An 8,747-nucleotide genomic window follows, 5' to 3' on the forward strand; every position below is an offset into this window, starting at 1 on the left:
TATATATATATATATATATATATATATATATATATATATATATATATATCAGTTCACAAATAACACATCCCAAGGCACTGTGATCAAGTTCTTATGCTTATAGACAGATTAATTTTCATTGACATACTTTCCAGTTTTTAAAACTTACTTTAGTCCTTGACTCTGCAGGAACTCTTACTCTGATGCATATATGCATCAGAGTAAGAGTAAATTGTATAGAGTGTTACACTTTGTAGCAATCCTTCATGTGGCTTCACATGTTTGTTGTTCCCCTTAAATGGCTTTATAAAATGGAAAATGAAACTTTCCCTTCAAAATGTTGCCTGTGATAGTTCTATGAAGGCCAATTATGGCATTATGGCATTAACCTGTTAATTTCATGCAGTTTTCCAAACTTAAACTTTTCTCCCAACTGAGCCTTGGATCGCTACAGCCATTCCAGATTTATAGTGGGCTTCCTGGAGTGGGCTTCTGCTCAAGGATTCTTTTTCCAGCCTCTCTATTAATGTGCACACCCTTGTCTTGGAACGTTTTAAGCAATGTCAAACAGCTTTCACCTTTGGATGATAGATAAAACAGAGCCCTGTGAGGTATTCAAATTTTTAGATGCTGTTTTATAAGCTTAACATGCCTCCAACTTGTCCACATCTCAGACAGGTCGGAGGTACAGTGTTACATGTCTGGGCTTTCCATTGATTTTATTATGCTATTTATTTTTACCTACCAACCGATCGAAATAAACAAAATCATAATAGGCCGAGTCACTCTTATCATGAGCTTAATCTAAAACAAAAGTTGGATGTTCAGTCTTAAAAGCAGACAGGGTTTCTGCCTTTTTTTTAAAATAGGCAATACCAAAACTAGGTTTGTTGGAATATAACTTTTTTGGCAGAAAATAAAACGTTTACACATATGTCAAACAGTTTATTTCTTTTAGGAGCCATATTAATTGGGGCAATTCTGTCTTTACTCAACCCCGTGTAGGTCTGCTAATTATATCACAGGACTCTACTTGTCAACATAAACCTGCCTGAATGCAGTTCAGGTGGTATAGTTTGGATCCATGGAGCCTTCGATGCTCCTTCAGTTAATAGATAAGAAGCGCAGCCACATTAACCAAATCAAACTCATTCATACTCCTGCAAAAACTATCGTAAAAGTACTGGAGAAACTTGTTTCAGATTACCTTTTTCTTACTTTTATTGGTTATGGGATTGGTGACACATATTTAGTCTAAACAAAAACTGAGTAATGCAATATTTACAGCCTTTATTAATTTGCTATGTAGGTTTTCACTAGACACAGGATTATGCAGATCCTTCCAAGTAAGCTTAAAACAATTAAATATCTCCACATCTAAATTCCAGGATAAACAAGAACTTGATCAGTTCCTTTAGATAAAGTTTGTTCTTGTTCGTGCAATAAATGATTATGTTAGCACAACTATTCCATCCATTGAGCTTCCATCAGGATCATGGTAGGGAGAAGCCAGGGTACCAGGAGAGAGCCATTGCATACACAAGGAGAACATGCATACTGCGTGCAGATAGACCCTGGGCCAGGAATCAGAACCAGAACCTTATTACTATAAGCCAACAGAGCAACAAACTGCCCCAGCATGCAGCTCCACAACGTAATGTTGATATTGTATAATTTTGAACAGACTTATACTATTTTCTATTATTATCCTTTAATATTATAGAGTAAAAAATGGAAAGTATACTTTTGAACAATAACGTATTCACATGTCATGATGGTACTATTTGTTTTTACTTTTTGCTTGGGTGATTTCTGCTCGCATAAGGTTTGTTCTGCTTGAGCTTAGATTTCATTACAAAAGATCTCACAGTTTCCACAAGTTCTGTCTGATTCAGGGCAGAATTTATGTTTGATCCATCATGGTTAGCTGGCCGAGCTGTGTTGCAAAAGAGTAAGTCCAACTCATGAAACTTTCAGCTCTATGCTTCTTAGTTAGTTTGAGGTTAATTTCCTTATCAAGTTCCAGGTCATAAATGTAAGAAAGAGATGAAAATATTGCTGAGTCTTGCTTTAATCACCAAAACTTTCCAACTGCCCAGTACCGGGGGAAACACAACACTCTGTTCTTTTCTCCTCCCTCCTCACAGTTTCATAATAAAAGCTTACATTGATGGGAAACAGTAATGTGTGTCCACCACACATGCTTAAGTAGATTTATTCAAAACTTGTCACTGTGCAGTCGGACAAATAACATAGAGTTAAGACCCATCTGTCCAGATTCCATTATTCAAGGGGTCTCTGTTTTGTTTATGTACATACGTTCTGGCCAACTTTAGTCTGATATTCATGTTTTTCTTAGAAATTCATTCACTTAAGCACTTCTCCCACAAAAGCTGTGATATCTCTTATTGGAAAGGCATGCAAGTTCATATCAACAAATGCAAGATCCTGATTTAAGTCCCTCAACTACATTTTAATTCATTGAAGACTTTTTTGATATTTTTACGGTCTGCTTTCAAAGAAAACTTAATTAGCACACCAAGGCATATTGGCACTTTTTGATGTATTTATCCATACAATGTAAAGTGCCATTTCTTTTGCTTGTTATGATGAGTGTGTTTAATTAAATAACTGACTTTTTGTAAATAACTGAGAGACCAAAATATGTGAAGTTTGACATCTGAGGGGTGAATGTTAATGTTGCATTAATATTTTCCAAGGCTCTATAGTTCTTGATCCCTCTAGAAAATATATTTTTGTGGTACTTAGCACAAAGTAGTATTAAAAAGGTTCTAAATTGTACATTATTTAGGTAATTTTTTCTTGCTATTGTTAGGAATCCAGTTTGTGTGGGTTGTGCTTTTGTTTGTCTTCCCTCCACCACCAAGCGGCGCCTGGTTTTTCGTTGGCCTCCTCACACACCTGCGGATGGTTACCTCATTACCGGAGGACTCTTAAGCTGCTGACTGCCACTACCTCGACGAGAGAGTGTTTGCCAGTTTTGGGTACTCTAGCCAAACTGAGTTTTACTGAGTCAAACTGAGTTTTTGTCAACTTGAGTTTAACCTTGTTGTTTTGTCTTTGCCTCTCGGCAGGAAGTGATCCTGCAAACTGGATGTTTTGGACCTTCTCCCCCCTGGAAGGATTCTCTGAGCACCAAACTGAGCTGAGGATTGAGCTTGTGGTTTGGATCTACTTTTCCCCCAAGGATTATTTCGGCTACTCTGTGAGCAGGTGATTCATCTTCACAAGTACCGTTCAAGTACCGCAGGAAAGTTAAGTGGCAGTCAGCTCCTCCGTTCCTCAAGGAAATACCTCAACCTGGGTAAACCCTGTCCGCCCTCCAACGAGCTAGTCATTCACTGGAACAACCCGCACCGACTGGATTCAACAAGAGACACCTTTTTCTGGAAACTTCCGGTTCGATGGTGTTCTGAGCAGCACTGGACTCTTCACCAAGAGTCACCAACTCTCAATAAAACCTGTTGAACTTTTTCCTAGTCTCTTTGTTTGGTCTTCTGCATGTGGGTCAGAGCCTTAGATAAAATCATGACAGCCATATTATTTCTTTTATAAGATATTCATATATCTTAGTATTCATATATCATAAAAGATCAGATTTGAAATATTAAATAATAATAAAAAATAATGTAAAAACCTGGACACTCATCTTTTGAAAATGCTGCTACTACTTATGTTTATATATTTTATTATAAAACCAAATGATGTGGCAGATTGAACAATAAAGTAAAATCAGGAGTGAATTAAAATACTCGTTGCAAATGAAGGTTTGTCATTTTGATCTGAAAGCTGCTAAAAAGCGGAAAATAATGAAGAGTAATAATAATTCCAGTCAGACAGCATTTGTTGAGCAGAGACAAGTAACTGGAACTGTGAAGTGTGACTCATTGGCAGCAAGAGCTGGCACAGACTCACCCCAACACTTACACAGGTTTACCAGTTCCATTCTCCCTCTTTGTCTATCACCATTATGTCTTATTTTCTCAGCCACTCAAATGCCTTTGCCTGCTGCACACACGCCCACGATCGTTGTCACAAAAAACAGACACGTCTTCCACGTGCCTTGATGCTTCAGCTGCACTCATCTCTCTTTAATCATGCATTCTCACACAGACACAGAAATTCACCATTAGGCCTACCCCCTCCCACCTTGACATTCTCACAGTCCTGCAGCCTCACTAGAGCTCCTTCCTGTGCTGCTCGCCCACCTGCCGCATCGCACAGAAGAAACTCGGAGTGAGAAAACATCTTTTCAATCTCTCTGAGCGAGAAGCACTTAAGGAAAAGTACCATGGGTCTCAAGCATGTCACTCAAAATGTTCCCTCCTTTTACAGCTGGCTCCTGCTCTTATACTCAAATCTCCTGCAGGTAAGGGACATGTTGGTGTGTTTGTGACCTTTCAGCAGGAAGGTGGTGAAAAACACATTTAATTGCCAAAAAGCTTTTTTTTTTTAAAAGTTACTGCACATCTTTGCCCAAAAAAAGTCAATGAAAAATTAGGCCCAGCAGCAGCAGGTCTATAAATCATTGACATATAAAACATTTACCATATAGACCTATAATCTCTAAATTTTAATATCTTTAGTCTCAGTATCATTATCTCTTTGGAGATAACATTTAAAAGATACACATTTACTGGCTGGACACCCTTTAAACCATTAAACATTTTAATTTTCGAGTATAGCTGTTCTTAAATTAATAGCTCTATTTTTCCTACCTTATGGTACATTTTGTCTCCAGGTAAGCAGCTTTTGATTCAATTAAGCGTCTAATATAAAATGACAATCAGAGATTCTATTTTGAATCATGCAAACAATATGAGCGTGTTGCCACGATAGATGAAAACAATTATGACCTATTTTGAAGAAGATGGATTAGATGCTGGGTTTTATTAACTGTAAATAGATGTAAAGTTGACGACTAGCGCTATGAAGATAGTGTAGATTTGAGGTGATGAAGGGTCAGCAGGAAGGCTGTGTGCTGAGAAAGATTGCTAAATACACTGTTCGCCTAAAGGGGGGTTGGTAAAGAAGTGTGGATACAGTCAGAGGAACTTGCCCTGTGTCTCTGTGGATCAAGTTAAAGGATATGATGGCCTAAAAAGAGAGGAACTTGTACTGTATGAGAAGGTCAAGTGTCATAGAGAAGAGTGTGAGGGTGGTAAAATAATTGTATAAGGATGGTGGGATGGCGGTAAAAGTGTCAGAGGTAACTTATAAAACTTCACCTTGTTAGCAATCTGAATACTTCCTGTTGTTCTTGGAGATCATCAGTTCTGTTTGTTTATTTTAAGCAAATTTAGCACAGGTTCTTGTGTTATTTTCAGGCAACAGTTTTCCTGTTAAAACCTTTCCCTATTTGTCCAGTGATCTAGAAGAATCAGGAGTTGAGTTTCTATTACAAATGTGTGGAGAAATTGTGTCAATATTTTGATAATTTCAAAAATGCAAAGTTTCTCAATTGCTACATTTTCCATTAAATGACAAATATGAGGGTTGCTCAGTGGCGCAGTAGGTCGATTCCTGGCCTGGGGTCTTTCTGCATGGAGTTTGCATGTTCTTCCTGAGCATCCATGGGTTTTCTCCGGGTATTCCGGCTTCCTGGCACAGTCCAAAAACATGACTGTTAGGTTAATTGGCTTCTCTAAATTCTCCTTAGGTGTGAGTGTGTGTGAATGGTTTTATGTCCTGTTTGTCTCTGTGTTGCCCTGCGATGGACTGGCGACCTGTCCAGGGTGTGTCCCCGCCTCTCGTCTGTATACAGCTTTAGATAGGCACCAGTACCCCTCACGACCCCAGTCAGGATGAAGCGTGTCAGATAATGGATGGATGGATACCAAATATGAATGAAAAACTGAATATGTTTTTTTTTTTCATGAGATAACTCTTAAAACAACCTGGCAGCAGAGGATGTAAACATGAGATATACAGTATCCACATTTCAGTCACGGCTCTAGGGGGCCGCCATTATCTCCCAACTACTTCCACTCCTCCTCTTCATATTTTTAAATGGCTGGTTTTAGGTTAGTCCATTTCCAGCTGGTGTTAATACATCATTCACCCCTGGACCAGACCAAACAAACAGACCAAGACCCACTTTTTGAGATTATCTCTACTTCCTTATAGACTCTGATGTGACGTTAAAAAGAAATGGTTTTAATCTGTCCAAGCTATAAAAAAAACAAACAAACATATGTTTCCGTTTACTCCACAAGCCACTGTAGCAATGAATGTAGTACTTAAATCATCCTTTATCAATCAGCTGTTGCTTAGCAACGTTGCCGCCAGAATGCTGTGGGTCTCAACCGTTTTGTAGAACACATTCTCCAATGCTAATCCAAAATCAGGAATAAAACATCTGAAAACGTGTTGAATCAGCTTCTCTAAACACAATTATTTAGCTGCAACAGTAACGGCACAAATATGCAGAACAGAAGAGCAGAACAAAGAACCTCCATACTAGTTTCCTTCATTTCATGGACTGTGCTCCTCACCATGTCTGTCCAATGGGAGCAGCAGTCCTTACGTGTGGCTTTGTTGAAGTTATATTTCACTTGAATAAAGTAAAATGTTTAAAAAAAAACTTCATTGAACAAGCTTGATTGAACACAGATAAATAAATAAAGTGTGATTTTGGCATAAATACAGCCAATTTAACTAAAGCCCTGTTATTCTGGGTAAGGTTCACCTCTTTCATGTTTTATTCATTTGTTGAATATTTTTCTTTTCACTCTAATTTCAAAGCTTTAGAAATGGCTCTGTGGGCCTTTTTTTCAGACTGCTAGATGTCAATGACTCTTATATTTCAGCGTTAGTCAGTAACACAAAGCTCAGTATACTGTTATATAGAATGAAAGCAAAGTGAACAAGATGTCAAAAAGTACATGAGAGGCTTCGCTCAGGGTGAGCGGTTTAGAGAAGATGTTACGCCCACTCACACTCTTGTGTATCTAAATGCATTTTAGTGGCGTAGGATTGATGTGTTGCACATTTGTGCCGTTCTTTAGGAATTCTTGCATGTGCAACAAAAACTTTGCTGCAATTAACCAACAAGCTTGCTATTTGAAAGGTGCATTGCACACGTTTAAAAGTATGGTTTCGTTTTTAAACATACATGCCATTACAATGGTCCGACGCGTTAAATACATTTTCCTCTATATTCCACAGTTGCCTCTACAGGCTCAATTAGCCATTCATGAGAAAATGAGTCAGATTCTTTGGCCGTGTGCGTGGGTGTGACGCGCTGGTGGCCCTTGTTCACCTCGGCAAAAGGTTGAGTCTCCGCAGCCATTAACACATTATGGGCTTGACACTTGGGGGAGGGACAGATGACTTCTACCGCTGTGCCACCCAACACATAGGATGTATTAATAATGGCAGCGGTTGTGAATTGTGCTCTCATCAAATGATAAATCAAATAATATATGAAAGTTAAAGCTAAAGTTATGTCTCTCTTCATCTTGACAGTGGTAGAAAAGTGTTGAACTTTATTATTATTACATTGCCACAAGTACAGTGCAACGATATTCCCTCTCTGCATTTAACCCATCCCTTTTGGGAGCATTGGGCTGCCTTTTTTCAGCACCCGGGGGCAGTGTGGGGGTTAAGGGTCTTGTTCAGGGAAACAGAGTGGAAGTCCATGGGAGTGGGGTTTGAACTCAGAACCTCTGGGATCCAAGCGCAATGCCCTAACCATGAGGCCATCACTCCCCTAAGACTGCTATATCAAGTAAACCTTCTTCACATAGAGGATGTGCGCTCATGTGAATGCTGTCTCTTTATGCCACCATGCTGGATAGCATAAAGCCACCTTCCATAGGCGTAATATTACAGCAAGATTTTTACTACAGATATGTAAAACAAAATGATGGGAGAATCTGCCAACTCAACATTGTCTACATATGTTGAACATTTGGATGGGAAGCTAAAACAGACCTGCAATGCAAAAAGAAAACATGTTGGAGTGGAGGAGATCTGCCTTTGGAGCCACAGTCGGCCCTCTCTTTGCCTAAGAGGTAAGACGCTCCTTTAAAAAATAAGTTACCAGCTTACTTTCCTCAGATGACATTACATCTCTAAAACCTGTGTAGTCACAGCAGGAGACTGAAGGGCTTTTTTCCCCCCCATGCCCGTGCATGACAATGGTGTCATTTCAAGTTGTCGCCAGAGGGGCAAGCATCATCAAAAAGCTCACACTATGCTCCTATAAAGGTGTGCAATGTCAAAACTCTGTCTGCCCCTGAGGATTGGAGTGCCCTTATTTGTTGGAATTCTCCTTTCTGATGTTTTCAGCAATTAATAAGATGACTTAGTTAGTTCAATCATAGACTGTTTAAAGAGCTTTGTCAATTCATCCTAAATATATAAAAAATCAAATAAAACCAAGATGTAACAGCAGGAGGGGGGTTCACTTGTCACTTGCAGTTTGCAACATCAGTGCGCATCAAAGGAAATAACCCTCATTCTTGATGCTCTATTGAATGTACTTCATTCACTTACATTAGGATGTAATTAAAATTCGAACGCAACATGCCAGCATTTCCGGCAAGATAAGAACCAGCTTCAGTTGGAAAAAAAAGGGCTGAGATCATTTAGATAATTTAGAGGATGGTGGAGATGTTGGAGAAATGATCTAGAACATGTGGACGCACTATATATACTGTATATATCCCATGCACCTTTTTCTTCCTTTGGCACGTTCTTGTACTTTGACTATTTGAGCTGATGTAACAAATACATTTCTCCAC

The sequence above is a fragment of the Cyprinodon variegatus genome, unplaced genomic scaffold (genome assembly GCF_000732505.1).
Source record: "Cyprinodon variegatus isolate N-32 unplaced genomic scaffold, C_variegatus-1.0 Scaffold768, whole genome shotgun sequence".
In the NCBI taxonomy this organism is placed as follows: Eukaryota; Metazoa; Chordata; class Actinopteri; order Cyprinodontiformes; family Cyprinodontidae; genus Cyprinodon; species Cyprinodon variegatus.